The 20,009-nt window shown below is 35.9% G+C and overlaps 2 protein-coding genes across 3 annotated transcripts in view; one reads left to right on the top strand and one right to left on the bottom strand.

Annotated features, from left to right (window-relative positions):
• The window catches only part of Syn (synapsin), a 100,572-nt gene that overhangs the window by 11,740 nt on the left and 68,823 nt on the right, over positions 1 to 20,009 (bottom strand). The gene's annotated exons all lie outside the window — the stretch shown is intronic.
• Positions 8,625 to 20,009, top strand: part of Timp (Tissue inhibitor of metalloproteases) — a 47,976-nt gene continuing 36,591 nt past the window's right edge. The window contains exon 1 of one of the 2 annotated variants that reach the window (XM_074095377.1): positions 8,625 to 8,836. The gene's annotated coding sequence lies outside the window, so the exon portion shown is untranslated. The remainder of the gene's footprint in view (positions 8,837 to 20,009) is intronic. The other variant, XM_074095376.1, reaches the window with a different exon arrangement.

Genomic DNA, 20,009 nt, shown 5'->3' on the forward strand with positions numbered 1-20,009 from the left:
GACTATTGGAATAACTATGGAATAACACATACTTAGGCTACTTTTTATCCCGATATTCCCATGGGAACGGGTTTAAATCTCGAAATTTCAACCACCCTAAGTCTTGAGACATGAAATTTTGTATATTATGCTATGAAGACGTCGATGTAAGTTTTGGGAATTTCCGTGGGAATTTTGCGAAACTTGAATTTCAATTCAAATGCCAGATCTTAATGGCAATGGCAATGGCCAGGGCAATGTTTAGAAACGAATACATGACATGTAAACAAATTATGAAAATAATTTTCTACCCGGTTGAAGTCCGTGATTCAGCACGAACCAGCAGCAGTGGATCTAGTTACCTTAACTCGTATATACCTACAAGCTATATCTATTGGGCTTCTATCACTCTTGCTGGGTTGCGTTGAGGCACCGAATTCAAACTGGTAAATAAATATATCCATTCAATGTTTTGATATACATTTTTTAATCGTTTCCGTCGTTTTTCTGTCAGACGTGAGTAACTTTTTATAGGCTTCTTTATCTAAAATTTTATTACCGCCATGAATCGACAATAGAGAAGTATTCTCGGAATTGTTTTTATGAATTAGATTGGATTTGTAATCTTTCTCATAGTTACCGTTACTAACACGCTACGTAGATGATGCCATTGGGTATGGTTTAATTGAATAACGTTCATTTAAATGATTCACAACTTGTGACTAAACAAGTTTTAATAATCACCCACTACTTCCCTGAAATGCGATTACGTCTATCGATCAGGTGGATTTTGGCACGTTTTCAATAACTGAATTCATTTTCTAATTCTGCAGTATTGACACTCAATCAATATAAATAACCTGTCGATAATAAATTGTCAATGACTCTGGAAACAATATCGTAATCGTAATATTGAAGGTCCTTTAGTTTATAAAAAAAAATGTGGCTGTTGTAATGTGAATAAGACTGAGCATGAGTCATCATATAAAAATACGGGTCTGAAAAGTTATCATATAAAAATACACATATACCTATGCCGTCCATAAAAATGATTTCAGCTCATAACAGAAATAACAATGTGATTTTCATTCCACTTTTTTTCAGGACACCAGGCCAGCAGAGAGAGACAAAATTTATTTACTTCTTTTGAATTAATATTCCGAAAAATTTTATGACAAGAAATTGAACCGACTACAAAAAACCATGAAAATAATGTTCTACCAGTCTGAAGTGGTCGGTGCCTCAGCACGAGCCAGCAGGAGTGGACCTATAGTCATCTACCTCACATACGTTGAAGATTTCCCTCGATTTCCTTAAGATCCAATCATCAAATCCTGATTTAGTGCTTATGGGACCTAATTGAAGACATTCCTAGACGAACACAAAAAAAATCGGTCCATAAATGACGGAGTTCTGAAGTAACAAACATAAAAAAATACAACCGAATTGATAACTTCCTCCTTTTTTGAAGTCGGTTAAAAATAAAAAATAAATAAATGACTTATGTCAATGTTGTAGAAATACACAGAATAAAAGAATTAAAAAAAGAATCAGACGATCAGACGAAAAATCTCTATCTCGCTTAGACAGACAAATAGATGGGTAGCTAAAATCTTATTCTTCATAGCAAAAACGTGGCTTTATGACCTACGGGCTTTTGCCCGCGGCTTCGTCCGCGTAGAATTCGGTTATCGCGCGCTGTTCCCTCGGGAACTGTGCATTTTTCCGGGATAAAAAGTAGATTATGTCACTCTCTGACCCATAAACGATCTCTATGCCAAAAATCACGTCGATCCATTGCTCCGTTTTGACGTGAAAGACGGACAAACATACAAACACTCTTTCACATTTATAATATTATATAGTATGGATGACAAAAGCTTCAAGATAAATGCACGTGGCAACTTGTTGTTGTTTCTTTAAAAAAATATGGCTCTGTCCATCGGAGGACAATTTTGCCAGTGTCTAGTAGTTTTTGCCGTTGTACGGTAAAAAAATTCTAGAAAACGAAATATGAGAGGTAATGGTGGATGAACGATGACAGCGCGACTCTCCACGTGGCAACTTAATAATTATATTGTCAAGATGTCAGGAACGTCTGACTTTTGCGTTATCAGAATAGCATATTACTGCAATTTTATCCCGTCAGAGTGCAGCACTAGCACATACTATATGTTTATGGTTTATGTTTGTGAGTATCTTAAATGTCCGTAGGATGCCGTAATATCATAACTATTTCAATTAAATTTTTGGAAATATACCTAGCTCTATCGCTACTATCGATGTAAATATAATTTATTTTGTTACTCATAAAAAATTATGTCATGATTTCTACAGGTATTAATACTCTTTGGTCATGATCCGTTATGGCGACAAAATATGAAGAGAACTGACGTTGTCATGGCGGTTTCTATACGGTTTGTGCCAGTGTCGCCCCCTGCGCAGTTTTGCCTAAGATGCCCTATTAGATCATATTTACAAATATGTATTGTTGAGATAATGCACTGGCATTGATGACCTATTCGGAACGTCACAATGAACTCTGTTAAGAATAATAAATAATATACATAATAATAACTGTCTCCATTTCAAAAATAGTCTATATACCTATCTACCTAACGGTATTAGACTACAAAGTTGTTTCGACAGTGAATCACATTGAATTTTGGCACAACCCCCATCATGAAAGTTTGGACGTCAACAAACTATACTCTGTTCGTATGGCAGGCGAAAAAACTTAATATGGCCAACCGGCCAACCTTTCGCATGTATCTCTCAACGTCATTCTAAAACATGATACTTACAGCAAGTTTTATTGTCTTGAGTGACACTAACAGCCCATACTTTGAAAGTTTGTACCTCTAAGTACTAAGAGCAAATGATAAATAACAAAAAAAGTAAACCGCCGAAAAAACGGAAAGCAAACAAACCTACTAGTTTGAAGTCGGTGCCTCAGCACGAGCCAGGAGGAGTGATACAAGCCCATCAGGTCGACGACTATAGGGCCAGTCCTGATGTAGTGCTGAGGCACCGACTTCAAAGTAGACCAACCTAGGTTAAGGTTAAATAAAAAAAAAGTTTGTTATTTTTTGCTTTTCCGTTTTTTCGGCGATTTAATTTTTTTGTTAAAAAGGTTTTATTTAATACTTTTTTCCCATACGGGGTATTTTTTTTTTCAAATTTATGTAATACCAACTTCAAGGTATGCCCTATCCAATAAAAAAATAATTATCAAAGTCGGACTAGGTACACTTACTCTGTAAAAAGTTATGTGTGGTCATACGTCATAAATATATATACTATATATACGTCGACTTGAGAACCTCCTCCGTTTTTTTCGTCGCTTAAAAAGTGCATCGGACAAAATATTATACTTCTTCAATGTTCGTTTTTCCGCCTGCCGTAGGAACGGAGTAAATGTAAAGTCGTTCACCACCATACGTCGTGAATCACGATGAGGGCTTTCTACTCGTAGATTGCGTTATTTAGGGGTTGTTTCACCATCCATTGATTAGTGTTAACTGATGGTTAAATGTGATGACGTCTCTATTTGTTTTGTTCGAATAGCCGTCTATTTAACCGTCAGTTAACACTAATCAATGGATCGTGAAACAGCCCCTTAGTATCAAGAGCTCTCATGATACTAGCGCCAACTAGCCTGACACAGAAACCCTCATTTTTAACCCCTGACGCAAAAAGAGGGGTGTTATAAGTTTGACCGCTATGTGTGTCTGTGTGTCTGTCTGTGGCACCGTAGCTCTTAAACGATTGAACCGATTTTAATACGGCTTTTTTATTTGAAAGCAGGTTCTCTAGCGATGAATCAAAATCAGTTTAGCCGTTTTTGATATATTGAACTATGAAGTGACAAAGTCGGGGGTTTTCCAACTTTTTGTTATATGCAGTTCTGATTTAAGAAACGTACAGTTTATACCGATATATGGTATATGTCGATGGCGGCATGCGCAGGACTCATGAGTTAGGCACGTCAAGTGTACAAAGCAGCGGTTTCCTAATGTGCTCACTCACAGTTTGGCCGTCGCGGCACGCCGTTGGAGGCGTCGTCGTGGGCGGTGCCGCGTCAAGTGGTTTACTCTGCAAGGTACACTTCCCGCGTCTCGCTTCTGATGACGCATAGGTACCAACTCCAGCAAAACAAACTCGCTCGCGTATATTACCAAAGATGGTGTGTCGCCTGTTATGTATTGATGTAGTGTTATTGTGATTGAGCATTGTTGTCTTTTTGCTCACGTCCGGTCGCGGCCGCAAGATTTACGGAGATGTTTGCATGGCTTTGTGGTGTTGATCCTGCAAATTTGTAGGCGGTTTTTCCAAATGACTTGTTCCGTTTCTAGGAGACAAAAACCATTAGGTACGTTAGATTGGCGTCTCTGTCGTACGGACCACATGATTTGCTCTTTAACTATGGGTTATCAGCTGATTAAATCTAGCAGATAACGTCCCGGAGACTATGGAGGCATTCAATTCAAATATCGTAACAAGTTGCTGACAATAGCTCTTAATGATTATAAGCAGGCGAGAAATAGTATCATACTGCCTCAATGGAGTATTTATTGTAGTTAAAGGACGAGACAATTGTCATTTATCACTACCGTTACCGCCTTTGATGTTATCTTTGCGCTTGCTATTGGTACTTACTTGGTACAGCATTGAGCATTGTGCATTTGAAGTCAATTTATATTATTTATTACAACCAATAGCTATTGTAACGCTGGAAATGACGAAGTACACATCATCTTAATAATAATTGTTCTGTATTACAATACTTGCCCTGCCTCGTGTTGGATTAGTTCGTCATTACACAAATAAATACGAATACGATAAATAACCAAGTATTTATTATGTAATAATAACGGTATTTTGTATGCATGTATGTACCAGGTACTTATAATAGGAAACAGTTGTATTTACTTTTGAGCATAATTAGGTAAGTAATTACGAGTATATTAGACAGGCAAAGCCCCTGTACTGCTGCGGTGTGTGTGATGTGCATAAAATAAATTGTAAGAACATTGCCTAAAGCGTATCTTATTTCTTATAGACTCGTATACCTAATTTATGTACTCGTATAAAGTATGATTCAATATAATACAAATGTAGTTAACAGTATCCTTTGTACCAGATGGGTAAAGAAGAGGACCGTGTTTTCTGTTCTGTATCTGTTTAGATAAGAGTTGGTAAGTACTCGTACCTACGAATATACGGGAGGCGAAGAATCTTAAGTATAATGAAATGAGTTTCGAGCTTAATATGTTCAATAGGTCTGTATAAAAAACTTTAATACAGGAAAAAGTTATACTTTAACTTTCTGGAACGAACAGAATGTTTAATTTAATATCTAACCAAAAATTATAATTAAATTTGGTATACGCTTTAAGAGCGTTTATACCTGCTGAGCTAGCAACGTTGTATTTTTGTTAGTTTTTCTCGATTATTCCATAAAATATTAATGAAAATTAAAAATGTGGTCTGATAGAACTGTTCTTAATATATAAGTTAATGTGTCTACTCCAATAATTATTCGTGATAGACTTTTATATTCTTTAAAAACGAAAAAATGATTATAAACGATTTTTAAAGAAAATAAAAGTCCATCACGCAATAATTATTGGAGTGAATAGACACATTAACTTATATATTAAAAACCGGCCAATAGCGTGTCGGACACGCCCAAAATAGGGTTCCGTAGCCATTACGAAAAAAATAAGTAATATTTTTCTAATGATTTCGTATTTTATACGGAATCTTCCAAGTTTAGGTATATTTTATACCTTAGGCTGCTATTTACTCTTAAACTACTAATAATTCTCAAGCAAACTTAGCCGTTATAGTTTTCCTTGAAAGTTTGATATATTTACTACCATTCTGAATTTTTTGAAAATTTTCCACCCACCGGTTTAGATTTTAGAGGGTGGGGGGGACGCTCGATTTTAATGAAAATTTGCACTTTAAAGTTGAATATTTTGCAAACAAATAACTGAATCGAAAAATCGTTTTAGCAACCCCCTAATGCTTTTAAAAGGCCTATCCAACGATATCCCACACTACAAGGTTGGATGAGAAAAAAAAATCACCCCCACTTTACGTCAATTTTTTTTTGAAATTTTTATTGTACCGTTTTGTCGGCATACTTTAGATACATATTTGTGCAAAATTACATCTTTCTAGCATTGATAGTCCCTGAGAAAAGCCGCGGACGGACAGACAGACAGACAGACATGGCGAAACTATAAGGGTTCCGTTTTTGCCATTTTGGCTCCGGAACCCTAAACACAGTTTTAACCGACTACATTTTTAATTTTCATTAAATTTTCATGGAATAATCGAGAAAACTAACAAAAATGCAACGTTGCCAGCTCAGCAGCAGCAGCAGTCAATCCATACGAATAATATAAATGCGAAAGTGTGTGCGTTTGTATGTTTGTCCGTCTTTCGCGTCGAAAAGGAGCGACGGATCGACGTGATTTTTGGCATAGGGATAGTTTATGGGCCAGAGAGTAACATAGGCTACTTTTATCCCGGAGAAATACACAGTTCCCGAGGGAACAGCGCGCGATAACCGAATTCCACGCGAACGAAGCCGCGGGCAAAAACTAGTGATTCAATAAATGTGGCTAAGTATATACCGACAGCGATTTAAGAAATTGCCGTGCTCGCGTTAGTGCTATAATTGACCTTACCAATGTCAAGAATGTGTTCACCGACTGAATTAACTCTGCGATGCACCATGCGCCTCTATAGGTAGGTACATGAACGTAAGTAACTCGTGGTAATGAGGAACTAATCGATTAGACGCCAGCTATATAAATGGTTTAACACACTGATTCATATCTGTTTTGGATTACAACGTAGATTTGATCAATTACGTAACATTTTATTATAACACGCAACGGCGAAACTTCACCTGTTATTTTTATTAAATCATTTTTATTTTCATCAAAAACGGCTGACTTATTTTATAAATCGTTATTTTAAACGACCTTGCGGTGCTCAATAAGTTGAATATTCATTTGTAGTATTGTCGTTCTGATTCCTTTGATAATTAAAATAGGCAGCCAGTTTCTGAAGCGTCTTTCTGTCTCGTTAAATGAATAATACGAGTATAACATTCTGTAGCAGATCTTGATAACACTATCAAACAACAACTCTTCATTGTCAAAAACAGTATCAAAAATGTTATGGCTTTCCTTTACTACAGAGTGACAACGGAGCTTAGAGGAAAAAATATTTCTAAACAATGTTTTTGAGTCGCATGTAATTATTTACCTAATTTCCCATTCGCCGCTGAGTGTTTTGTTAATCGTAATTTTGTTCCTGTTAGATAAAACAAAGAACATTACCAAGGAAGGTGGTAGTCAAGAAGGAAATATCGCAAAGGTTTATGTTGAGCGAGTCTCGACCCACTTTGATAGTGATAAGAGACATCTAAGTAGGTATGTACCCGGCATTTCGATTAAACGATGCATGCAAAGCGGGAAAGTCCAAATTGCAATGTGGACTTTCAGGTAGGTACGGTTTAAATATAATTTTCTTTTATATCAACCTATTAAAATGGCTTATGTGCTTATCGTCGTGGGTATAGTCGAAAAATGTTATTATTTAAATGAAAGAATTTCAGATGGCATTACGAAGGGCTAAGCTCAGTCTTTATACAGCAGAAAGCAGTACCTATAATGTGGAAGAATTATTCAATTTATCTTTATTAGGGAAAAGGAGCAACTTTCAATGTATTATGCCCGCTCCATTCTGCTCCATTGATCAATAAAGCTACTAAGCTGTTATTTCGTGTATCACACACGATTGCACTACGTAAGTAAAAGCTCGCCTTGGGTTTATAAATATGTAAAACCTGACAATCGTAACCTTTTTAGTGGGTACTCATAAGGAAACACATTGAGAATTCTTCTTAAGTGCTTTGTATGTATGTATGTAAACAGACAAACTTTGAGATAGTTGTACAAATTAAGGGATCTCTACCAGCAAACGTTTGAGTGGGTGAGAGAAGCAATCAGTTAGGGACCGACAAAGAGTGAGTTTAGGAGCTTCGGTATATTTGTGAGTATTTTCAGATTTCAGTCGGGCACATTCGCCGTAAAGTAAGTAAGTACTCGTAACTACTGTAATTCTACTTAAATAACTCAAGCTGCAAACAAATTTATATTATTTAAAATCTGTCACATAAAGATAAACCAATTTTAAAAATATCTAAGTAAGTTGAACGCATGTTTCGTGTTGAACAAATGACTTTAGTTATTCAGAAGTGTTTCTGTGTAAATCCATGTTTCTAAGTAAGTGATTTTCTTCGAAAGTATGTAGACAGAAAATACAAATATTTAGACGATGAGTTTTGATTCTAACCATACGGGAAACAAACGTCACGTAAGCTGTGTTTGATCAGAGGGACCTGTGGTGCTGACGCTGGCTGCGGGTATCTAATGTTTACATTGCTGCATGCCCTGATGATGTCACACGCGAAACCTAATTCTGATGATGAATCACGAGCTTTTACCGGCGATGCAGCGATAAGCCGCGGTTCTGCGTGTGCGACGTGATATCAGTCGTACCCACGTGTTAGTGTATATTGATGGCATCGGTGGGCGCATAATAACTGGTCCGGCCCAACGAAACGTTCAGTTACTGATTGTCCGCAACGGGGAGCGCGTGTCGATATCAACTCGAAGCCGGCGTGCGCGAGAGCATACACGATAAATTATACTTATATTGCTAACGTCTAACAATCGGACTGGGAAAGTTAAGGTTAACAGTGATTAACTTGCAGTGATAGTGTCCTCGCCTTGGATGAGTTTTCCGTAGAGCTGAAATTGAAACTGCACAGGTGCATTTGTTTACTTTGATATTTCGGATTTTATGACTCCATGAGACCTAATTAATAAATACACATGCTTTTAAACTAATCAATTCATTATCTAATAGTAGTCCTAGACCTAAGATATATATTTCATACAAAAAATACTCTACATGATAACTTCATTATTTTTGAGGTATTCTCTATTATTTAATTGAGTACAGTAATGTGCACTTCTCTGACTCAGACACTTGCACAATAGATAATACTAACATATATTATGGATACAAACGCAGTGCAAACAATTACTAATTATACAATGTTTATGGAAGCAAAAGTTGGCACAGATCTTAAAGGGAAAACTAATTTTAAGTTAAATTTTAATCTATTGCTGCGCACAGAGATTCCTTTAGAAATCGGATCCGCTTAGTTTGTCGAGTTACGCCGATATTACATATTGCTTGAGAGGCAAACGTGACACATTTTGTAAACATCGTCCGCGTTTGGTTAGCGCACCTACTCGCTCGTAGAACTCACTAGTCAATATTGTTACTAAAAAGAAGCAAGTCAGACCAAAAATACTGCCATTTTACTTTCAAGTAGCGACGATAAATGTTTCAATTGGGGTTAGCTCAATGCAATAAACAATCTCTATTGAAACTTTAGACAACTTTAATTCCCTTCTTTATCTAAATAGTCAATTCCACCCTCACAGATTTGTATTATAAATTAACCGAGGTTTAACGTTTCAACATAACAAAAGAAAGTTCTTAAGCCCATGATCCATACGTTGCTCAACTTTCCCGAAATACGTCAAAAGTAAAGTCATCTGATAAGTACGCTTTGGCAGCTAAGCTATAGGCAAGGGGAGACCAAGGGTGGCTAGACCATAGCACGTAGGTAGGTAACGTGAGGCTTGGAACGTAACAGTATGAGAGCCGCTTTTTAATATCATAATTGTAATTAGTACATTTGGTAGACTTTTGTTTAACTACCTACGCTACTGAAACATTCAGAAAACCAACCAAATAAGAGATAAAATAGAGTTGCTAAATCTTATTACTCCACGTTGATTCGTAATCCCAGTTGTAAACAAAACAATTATAAATACATAACGAGCGAAAATTCAATTTCTGTGAAATTGATAAAGTCCTATTGGACTTGCGTCTCAATTTAAAACTAGGTTAGTAAATACATTAATTCTATTTCATAAATACAGTGAGTGCGGTACTTAGTACACTGCAGTTTCTCTGAGACAGTTGTTTACCCACCGCGTTTCTTGGAGTCTCGCGCTTGCACCGTCCCTCCAACAATAAACAAACCCGCCGACACTGTTTAACATTCGTGTATTACTACGAATTAATGAGCGTGCGAAGCCCCCTATTAATAGAATGTGTTGTGGCTATTAATAACGTAGATTCAATTGAAAGTTCACTATGTGACAGGGTGCTAAAGCCAGGATGTCCGCCGTTAGCGGTACACAGAGTGGCGGCTGGACCCACTCTACTCTATTGATTAATCAGATCACTTTATTACATAATGGCCAGTTTGAGCGAACGGGTTGTCTGCGCGTCCAAATACCAAGTTGTTACTGATAATGCCTCTATTCATGCTCTATTCTATACATACACAATACACAGAATGAGTGACTACCTACATATAAAAATATATTACGACTTCCTAATACGAAGGAACGCGCTGTTTTTTTATACCAATTGACAACTTATTAAGAGTGAATAAAACAATAAATTTAAAAAATCTAAATAACCGACTGCCTTAAAAATACTAAAAACAAAAAACAAGTCTAGTAGGTACTCTAGTACTCTGTTAAATAGCTAACTTTCAAAAAAGTATGAAATAAAACAATATTTAAAAAAGCGAAAACCCGACTGCTTTAAAAAATATTAAAAAGAAGAAAACAAGTCTAGTAGTCTAGAACTCTGTTGAGTAGCTAACTTAAAGTTCAACAGTCGGGACCCATTAGGTATAAAAAAACTTTATATGTACTAAGAATTTTTGAGCTGGTCACAATTTGAATGGGTCCCCTTTGTTGAACTTTAAGTTAGCTACTCAACAGAGTTCTAGACTACTAGACTTGTTTTCTTCTTTTTAATATTTTTTAAAGCAGTCGGGTTTTCGCTTTTTTAAATATTGTTTTATTTCATACTTTTTTGATAGTTCTGTGAAAATGGTAGGTTTAAACTACTACAACCCCTATATATTTAGATTGGGCTAATTATAAGCTTTCATTTGATATACAATTGTTACAATTTTTTTTCGCGGAAGCCATTTTCAAATATTATATACCCTATGTCACTCCGACAATTATGACGAATCCAATGATACCTCATATGTTAAAATCCGTCCAACCGCTTAGGCTGCAGCGAGGACCAAAGAAATGGTCATACATCACATACATACATACGTATACCTATATACATACATACATAAATACGCTTGAAAAACATAACCCTCCTTCGAGCAGTAGGGTAACAAAAAGTAATTTTTTATTTCAGAATATTTCTACGAAAAACAGATTTTAGTCAAATTTTGTAATTCTATGTCGACAGAAAATACTCTACAGTTTTTGATTCCTTATTATTTATGCAAGATTTTGTATGAAAATACACACTGTTAAAAGGTTAAATATATGTTTTACGTGAACTGAGAAACCAAATTTTTCCACAGTTTAAGAAATAGCAGACCTGAGTGTTTAATATTAATTTTAAGTTAACATCTCTACATGTCTCAGATAAAAGAGTCTTTACAGATAAAAAGACAGCGTTTCTATTTTCTTTCGAGAACAGATACTTAACAATAACTAGCAGTAGGATATACCAGATTAAGCCGTAAATCAGCTCTTAATAAAAATCAAAAAGGACTCAAATTTGAAAAATATGCTATGAAGAAGCAAATCGAGACCAAAATATATCTTTCATTACTCTGAAGTGCTGTAATTTGCGTCACAATTTTTTTCATCTTTTTATAACTTCTACAGGAGTTTATGAAAAGAAATGTTGAAGGGGTCGGTCTCTACCCAACCTTTCACTTGGCTAATAAATTTTGCGTCGGGTATCGGAAATCGGAAAGGGCTGCGTGTCCCAGACCAAAGTTTTCGTTAGATTCTCACTTTGGTTAAATAAAAGTAAACTCGACCTCTTTGTTGTCACTTACTCCGTAATGTAATGACTACTTTCGCATCATGCACAATAAAATGCCACAAATATAAATATAACACTAAACACGTCATATAAACGTTAAAAAGACAAGGTTTTAAAATTCGTGATTTAGTGACAGAACTGGCCGTTTGATACGTCTTTATAAAACACATAACGTGATTATAAATTAATAACGACAATTTTTTATATTTAACCGCCTACCTATCTAAAAATAGAGTAAACATTTTATCCCGGGACGAAAAACTATCCAGGACTTAACGGATCGGCATCGGATTTCACGTATCACTTCGTTTGACATTTCACTATGTTAAATTAAGATAAAACAACATTTAACACATAACAGCTCTGCAGATTTTACGATTAAAGATAATATTGTTCGTTTGACACGTCTCGTCTGTCTTCAATTAATTAATAAGCAGGTATGGAAGTGACTGGATATATTACAGCTAGAAAGTTCCTCCTTTAAACGAAGACCTGTGTTAGACCATGACCCCCGCGAGTTGACCCGGCTCACGGAAGAGGGTAATCACGAATGGAGATAGGTATCATCACTGGCTTACCCATTAGGTACTAACTATTTATGACGATAACAATTGTCAAGATTGAACTATGGTGGCCAAGAAATTTGTAAAAAATTGCAATTTATTTGTTTTAATTGACCAATCAATTACCTGCTACATTTCTAAACGTGGCATCCTGAGTAATTAACAAGGTCTATAAATATATCGTGGCCATTGCAATTGATCAAGCACAATTGTACCAGATCGCAATAATGTTTAAGGAAGACACTACTATTACAGTCTATGAATCTTATCTAAATGGAATAGATAAATTAAATACAATTGTTAGTGCTAAGACTATAAACGTGTGACGTGTAACAAAACGGTTTTGTTTGAAGATAATTTTTAATTTAAGATTTTTTGTTGACTGTACCTGTACTCGTATTGTCTTTATCTCCTACATATCCATACCGAACTTCAAACACAGCAAGATATCCGAACACAGCAAGTACATACGTTACATATACTTACGAACATAGCAATGTACCTAAATAAAAGCTTTTAAATGAACAAAAAAAATCATCTTAGCCAAAAATCAGCTTAACCTTAGTAGACTTTCAGTCACGGCAGTCAACCTGAACTAACATAGACTTTTTTAACAGTTTTTTTTCAGGTGTTTCTACGATTCTGCGTATATTAATCAGGTAAGAATGTGAACACATTTTTTTTGCTGTTTGCTCTTTAGATGTATACAAAAAAAGCAAAGTTCAAAATTCTTTCACGTTTAGGATAAACTGCAACCGACGATTTAAATCTTTCGACGCCATAGCTTAGTAAGTACCTACCCATTTCACTATGAAAGTCACATTCATAAGAAAAAGTTGATATTTAAGTGGAAAAGATAAAGAATGTATTCCACGAATTGAATTAGAAGTTAATAAAACCGTTATCTTAATTCAAAGCTGCGGGCCGCGGTACAATATTGATCGAGTTCAGCGTCATAAATACGGGGAATCGAATAAAGTGAGCCGGAAACGCCAAACGACCATAGGCAAAGTGTTAAATTAAGCGGCGTGTTTTAAATTCCCATTCCTTAGATAAAAATGGTAGGCCGATGTAATATAATCGGCTTGGTCTGTACGGTAGAGGAAATATCAAAGTGCGAGCGGTCTCTGAGTTAGCTAGCCGCGCGACAAGCCGCAAGTGCACCGCAGAGCTCGCGTTACATCGCTGGAATGAAAACAATAAGTCCATCTATTGAGTGCAGGTGACAAAAGCGTTTGTTACCTTTCATCACCAGTTTCATTTCCAGCTAAACGCCTACACAGGGACCTTTATAGTCGTGGTGTTGAACTTGCGATGTTCACGCCGTAGGCATGATAGTTCTATCTATGTGCTCGTAACGCTTTGAATGCAATTATCAGATGACTGCCGTCGAGTTTGATCAGTCACTTATTAAGTACTTTGCAACTGGTGCTAAATGGTGTTTATTACACCACATATATTAGGTACCAATTTCAACCAAACTGGGACGAGCACCATTTTAGCATCTAGCACAAGCTTGTTATTACGAAACCTAATATTGACATCTAATTTCATTTGTTACGCACGTAGTGTTACAAAAGCAAGTTTAAATGTTGTTAGAAATAATTTTGAGAGCTGTGAAACTTTTCTGCTTGATCGAATACCTATGTATTTCTATTAAAAATAAAGTTTGGGATAAAGCTCTTCGATACGAAATCTTATAAAAAAACATTGTGGGTTTTAAATGTGTTAATCAATACTTAAAATTGTAAGAAAAATTCTAGCTATTTTAATATTTTTTTCGAGGTTGTATTAACAAATCTTTGATGAGCTTCGAAGTAACGTTTTAATAGTGAACTATGCCGTAGAACTTTCTCACGATAAGGCGGCGGTCATCCCGCGTTATCAGAAGAAACCGACAATTGTGTCCACCCACGCAAACCGGGATTTATAATATTATAAGACGTACGTGAGGCGCCGGCAAATGCTCTAGCATTGAACATTATATTGTTGTGCTCATGTGTTTTCTGGTTTAATTTAAAATTAATGTTATTATGTGTTAAGTTTGTGTCTCCATTGCCAATGTTAGCCACGAGTTTGGGTAGTTCTGTGTTGAAGACAAAAATCAACCTGCTCTTATCTTACTCGGATATATTACAAAAAATTACTTCAGTCGATTCCTAGAGAAAAGTGATCGAGGGTCCATAATCTAGGTACGTCGTGAAAATTCTTTCTCTATCATATTGGTAAGCCACATATATGTTGTAATATTAAGGTATATTGTAAAAGTTTCATCACGTAAGGGCGAACCTATTTCGCGAAATCGAAGTTCGACGAATCTTAGTTATTATGATGGATAGCCGCACCTAGTGAAAAAAACCCAGTCTCGTTAAGTCAACGTTCTTCCTATGTATACATTTTATACGTTAAACGTTTTGCTAAATTGCATTGTCAATATTTATTCTGCCATTGCGTCAAGTACAGATATAATTTTACTCAATATATATGAAATAAAACTTTCAGATTTAGGTTTATTCATTTAAAACTTATGGATAAATCTTATAAACATAATTTTTTTTTTGGTCCTGATGTATGCTTGGTCAAAAATCATAAAAATAGGTTAAGTTAGGGTTTGATCATTTGGTCAAACATTATCTATAGATCCTTATAAATATAACAAGCTTTACTAGGAAATTTACTATTAGCACAACCGACGGCAACTACCATAGACTCCACACGTATTCGCTCTGTGCACTGATTAATCTGTGTAACATGATTCCGAAGACTTCTGATCCGCCAACTACAAGATCGGATTATATGTGCCATTATAAGAAAGATAGTATCATAATCGAGGCGCATGACTATCTAGTAGTATATGTACTTAGTTAGCGGCGCTGCGTCGTAGTTGCTAACGGTAATACGAGATGCCTGGCTTAAGCTCACTCTCGACTCCAGAGTTCCCGACGCGCATCTCACAATTAGGATCACCCGAACGCCTAATATTAGTTTTTAACCGACATCGTGTCAGTGTGATTTGAAAACGTATCTTACTATTACGCATAGTTACATAATATTAGTAATGAAGTCTGAATTTACTGTCATCTGAGACAAGGCGAAAATGCTTATTTTGTCCATAGTAAGGTTTGTTTAAAAAGTAAGTATTAGGTAGATACTGACTGGTTTTTATATGTATAAAATTTTAAAAAATACATTTTTAACTGACGTAGGTTTTAACCGTAATATTCGTGAAAATTCCTGATAGTAAGTTGTTAACAAAGTTACAACGCAGCAGTTACAGCTGCAGTTGCATGCATTTGGTAAAGCAGTTTAAGGAACTATATAAAATGCATAAAAATCGTGTTCGTTTTATGCCGCCGATGTGTGTCGCTACAGCAGACGAGGTTATCGGCAGCGATTTAATCTAGATGCAATGCATGCAAATACAATACCTACAGCAGAAGTACTCGTATAATGCAATTTTCTGGCGTATTGGATAACATCTGTGAAGGAACAAGGAATTTCTTGGAATCGCTAGGGTTACTCGTATATTTTTGATCGAAGTAAATATGTTATCACCGAGGAACTAAAATCACTGACATAATATGTAGTTCGAAGACTATGCAAGTTGAAGTGTTACTGGCCGGTCACATAGCTTATAAGGAACTGATACCGTTTGCGGAGAAAGATTCTCGAGTGCGTTCCTTAAGGCGAAGCGTTGGCAGGCCTACTACTAGGTGGACTAATGACATGACAATAGTTGTAAACAACCGGTGGATGCAAGTGACGAGTTATTGTTCATTATAGTATGGCGTTCAAAGGGGGAGGCTTTTGTTCTATAGTGGACATCTTCCGGCTAATGATGAAATGCTTCTCATACTTCCATGTTTATATTTATTTGTTTCAGATCTTAATCTGTTCTGTGTAGTTCGTTATAAACTGTGAGAATAGAATGAACATACTTACAGTGTTTATCGGATCTAAATATAATTATAATTGACCGATCTATACGTTTGACGGGGTGCAAGCGAGCATCCTCAAGATATGCGCGGCATGCAATCCGTACGTGGCATTTTGGCACCTACATTATCGTATAAATACCGTCCGTCACTCGTAGGCTAACTCAAACGCATCTCGAACTACTTCCCATGTTTATTTTAAACGAACATCAAATTCCCTCAGAACGAAATCTTTTCATCTGCCTAATGAAAGATAATGGAAAGAGTAAATTATCAGTGAATCTACAAAAAATCGTTACAAACACGCTAATGAAACCGTCAGGGAATCCGTTCACGGCGACAGTCCGCGTCGGTGGCGTAATCACAATATATTCGGGGCAATAAAACGCACAACTCGAAACAACAGGCCTTATCATAACAAACGTGAACTTTTATTGCTCACCTTCAAATACATTTCACGTTTAATTTTGTAGCATCTTTATTTTTTGTTGTTTGAAGTAGGTACTTTGAAAGAGAATTTTATATATAATCCAGTCGGTACGGAAAACTGAAGCCGTCTTGGGCGATGAAAAACATTACACCAAATCTTACTTACAGTCAAACCATTTGATTCCTGACCCACCGTAGAACCTTCTCACAGTAAGTATCATAATAAATTCCCTTGTCAAGCAATACGACGTCACTATGACTTTTTCTACTAAAAGGTTCCACAGTGGGTCACGATTCAGTTGGTTCGAGTGTACCTACCTATTCAGACTTAGTTGAAAATTAACTTAGGTACGAGTAGTTACTTAAATCCAGAAGCTAAATGATCTTAAATAAGCTGAGTTTTAATTTCTAGTTAACAGCACTGCATGAGAAGTAGTGCTCTTTCTCGCCCTCGCTATTCTTTAAAGACAGTTTGCAAACTTGGTACATTACAAAATATTATGTTTCATTCACAAAATATTTAATAAATAAGCACGTTAAAGTAATGAAATTTAATTTCCGTAGAGTTTGATTGGAGTGTTAATTTTTTCAACCAAATCGTTACCTACGTTTGTACATGTACCTAACCTACTTACGTAAAGGTTAATAAGAAAAAAAAATGTTATGGTTCTGTTTAATTGAATGAATGAATGAAAAAAGTTTATTCGACACACACATAATAGAAAAATAATAAATAAATGAATACTAATAAAATAATAAATAAATTCTCTAACATTTTCTTTTTCTGCCACTTTGTCAGTTGCTATTGTTTGGCACATTTTATTAATCGACTTCAAAAAAGGAGTTTCACAATTTGTCGAAATCTTTTATTTTCTTATTACAAATTATTAAAACAATAACCTAGTCATATAACTCGCCCCTCGCCATTCCCGGCGCAAAGGTGCCCATAACGCTCGCGACATTTCCACGTTGGATAGCTATGGGCAGCCTTTGCACCAGAAATGACTCGGAGCGAGGGATGTTTGGCACATTTTTTTTATCTACGTCAAAAAAGGAGGAGTTTCACAATTTGTCGAAATCTTTTATTTTCTTATGACAATCTCTAACCTTTGAATTATTGTTAAGTTAAGATGCGTTACAAGAGACAAATTACGAGCAGATGAACTGATCTTGTGTTTTATTCACATGTATTCTATTTTTACTGACACAAATCACTAACATTACCGAAGATTTATTTATTGACATAAATCCTAGCGACAGCTCCCAGCTTCTGATAAATGGATTCCACAAAGAACAATAATAATATTCCATGACAATAACTTAACGCACGCTGGCTTCAATCGCATACTCGTATATCTCGTTATATGGAAAAAGGATTGAATTTATCAAGTGGTTAATTCATTTAGAAATTAGGAAAATAAAAATACCTAGTTAAGTATTATTGTAATTCAATTTGTGAAGTATCCAGAGACCTAACAAAAAGTAGGTACATACTATTTGTGGAATGCACATCGCATCGATCAGCAAGATATGACTGGAGTTCGATTACAAGATAGCTTTTTGTTGTTTTTTTTTTCACTTTTAAACCTTATAATTTGTAGAAAGTAGATCATTTATTAAATCAGACGTTACTTTGCGGATAATATCAATGAACTAGAGCCACATTTTTTTTAGTTACTCCGTGACCACCTACACGGGGTGGCAAAGTAACATCAGTTTCTAGTACATTAATCGTAAAAATAGGTGGTCTGTAACTTTAAATTTCACATTGCTATTAAACACTGGCATCATTATTATTATTTCGAGGCAATATTCTGGTTTTTGTAAATTAACATCCATTACTTTTTTGCAACCGGTGCAGACTCAATAATCATTATGCAATCAAAAATGTATGTCTTAATCATAATCAAGGTTTCTGGTGAAATGTTTGAACATTTTTTGATTCATACATACGTAGGTACATAGTTTGGAATACTCGCATTCTATCCATACCAATATAACTACCCAATATTAAAAAATATATTATATTTATAATTACCCACTTTAAAATAAATAGGTACCAGCGTAAATCAAGACATTAGTAATTTGACTTGGTGCTATGCTATGCTAATATCTGAGATAAGTCTGTATTATACGAAGATTCTCTGGACAACTAGTACTCTAGTTTTGCCACATGACGCTCAGTCACTGAGCCTCAGTGCGTCAGTTTCTTACTTAGAACTAATAAGAAAGTGAGGCTGACAAGCTGTGCTAGCCAGATGATGCATCGCATATGCAAAATGTGGCTCATACGTTCCAACGTTCGTTGTTAAACGACTCCCATTGCACCGGTATTATCGTAATGTTCGCGACTCCCAAAATAACCCGCCTGATGACGATTTCGAGAAGGACGCAATATTCAACAATGCAACGGAATAGTTTTAGCTTTGGAGAATTCTTCTGAGACCATTATGAAAGGAGATAAATCCTTTTAATGGCACTTATAACAGTGCCATTTAAAGTCTTACGACTCTGGTATAAAAGTGTCTATTCCGGGAACAAACGTAACCGGATGAATTATTTGGTAGTGTCCGCTCACAGACTTGTCGCCGCAGCTACTTCGTTGTTGTATGACGTAATCACTTGAAGAGATGCTTCTAGTGTCGTTAGATATTTACTTTATCACCGCCATATTCATTGCCGTTGTCAAGGCCAATCATATCACGAGAAACAATGCAAGTGAACCGGTCACTGTTATCTAATGCTCAAATAAACAAGGAAAGTTTTGCTCGTGTATATATTGTTCTAAGCGCCTCTTGTTGTTTTTGCAAAATCGGAGCAGTTTTACGAGGCCGTTAAACGTCAGAGTAATCACCTAGTTTCCACTCCTTCCATTCAAAATTATTTTCTACGTAAACATCCTGAAGCGCCGTGAGCAGAACGTGTGAATAACACGTTCCAGGTTTGAAGTCGGCCAAGGTCAAACAGTACCTACTCAATAAATTCGCGATAAAAATCCGATTCTCCGTTCTTTACCTCGCACTACGTAAATTAAAGTGCTAAATACGAAGTGATGGTATAACAGCTCTACCACTTCATTAGAGCATAAGTATAGTACAATTACTGCATTGTGCAT

The sequence above is a fragment of the Choristoneura fumiferana genome, chromosome 12 (genome assembly GCF_025370935.1).
Source record: "Choristoneura fumiferana chromosome 12, NRCan_CFum_1, whole genome shotgun sequence".
Classification (NCBI taxonomy): Eukaryota; Metazoa; Arthropoda; class Insecta; order Lepidoptera; family Tortricidae; genus Choristoneura; species Choristoneura fumiferana.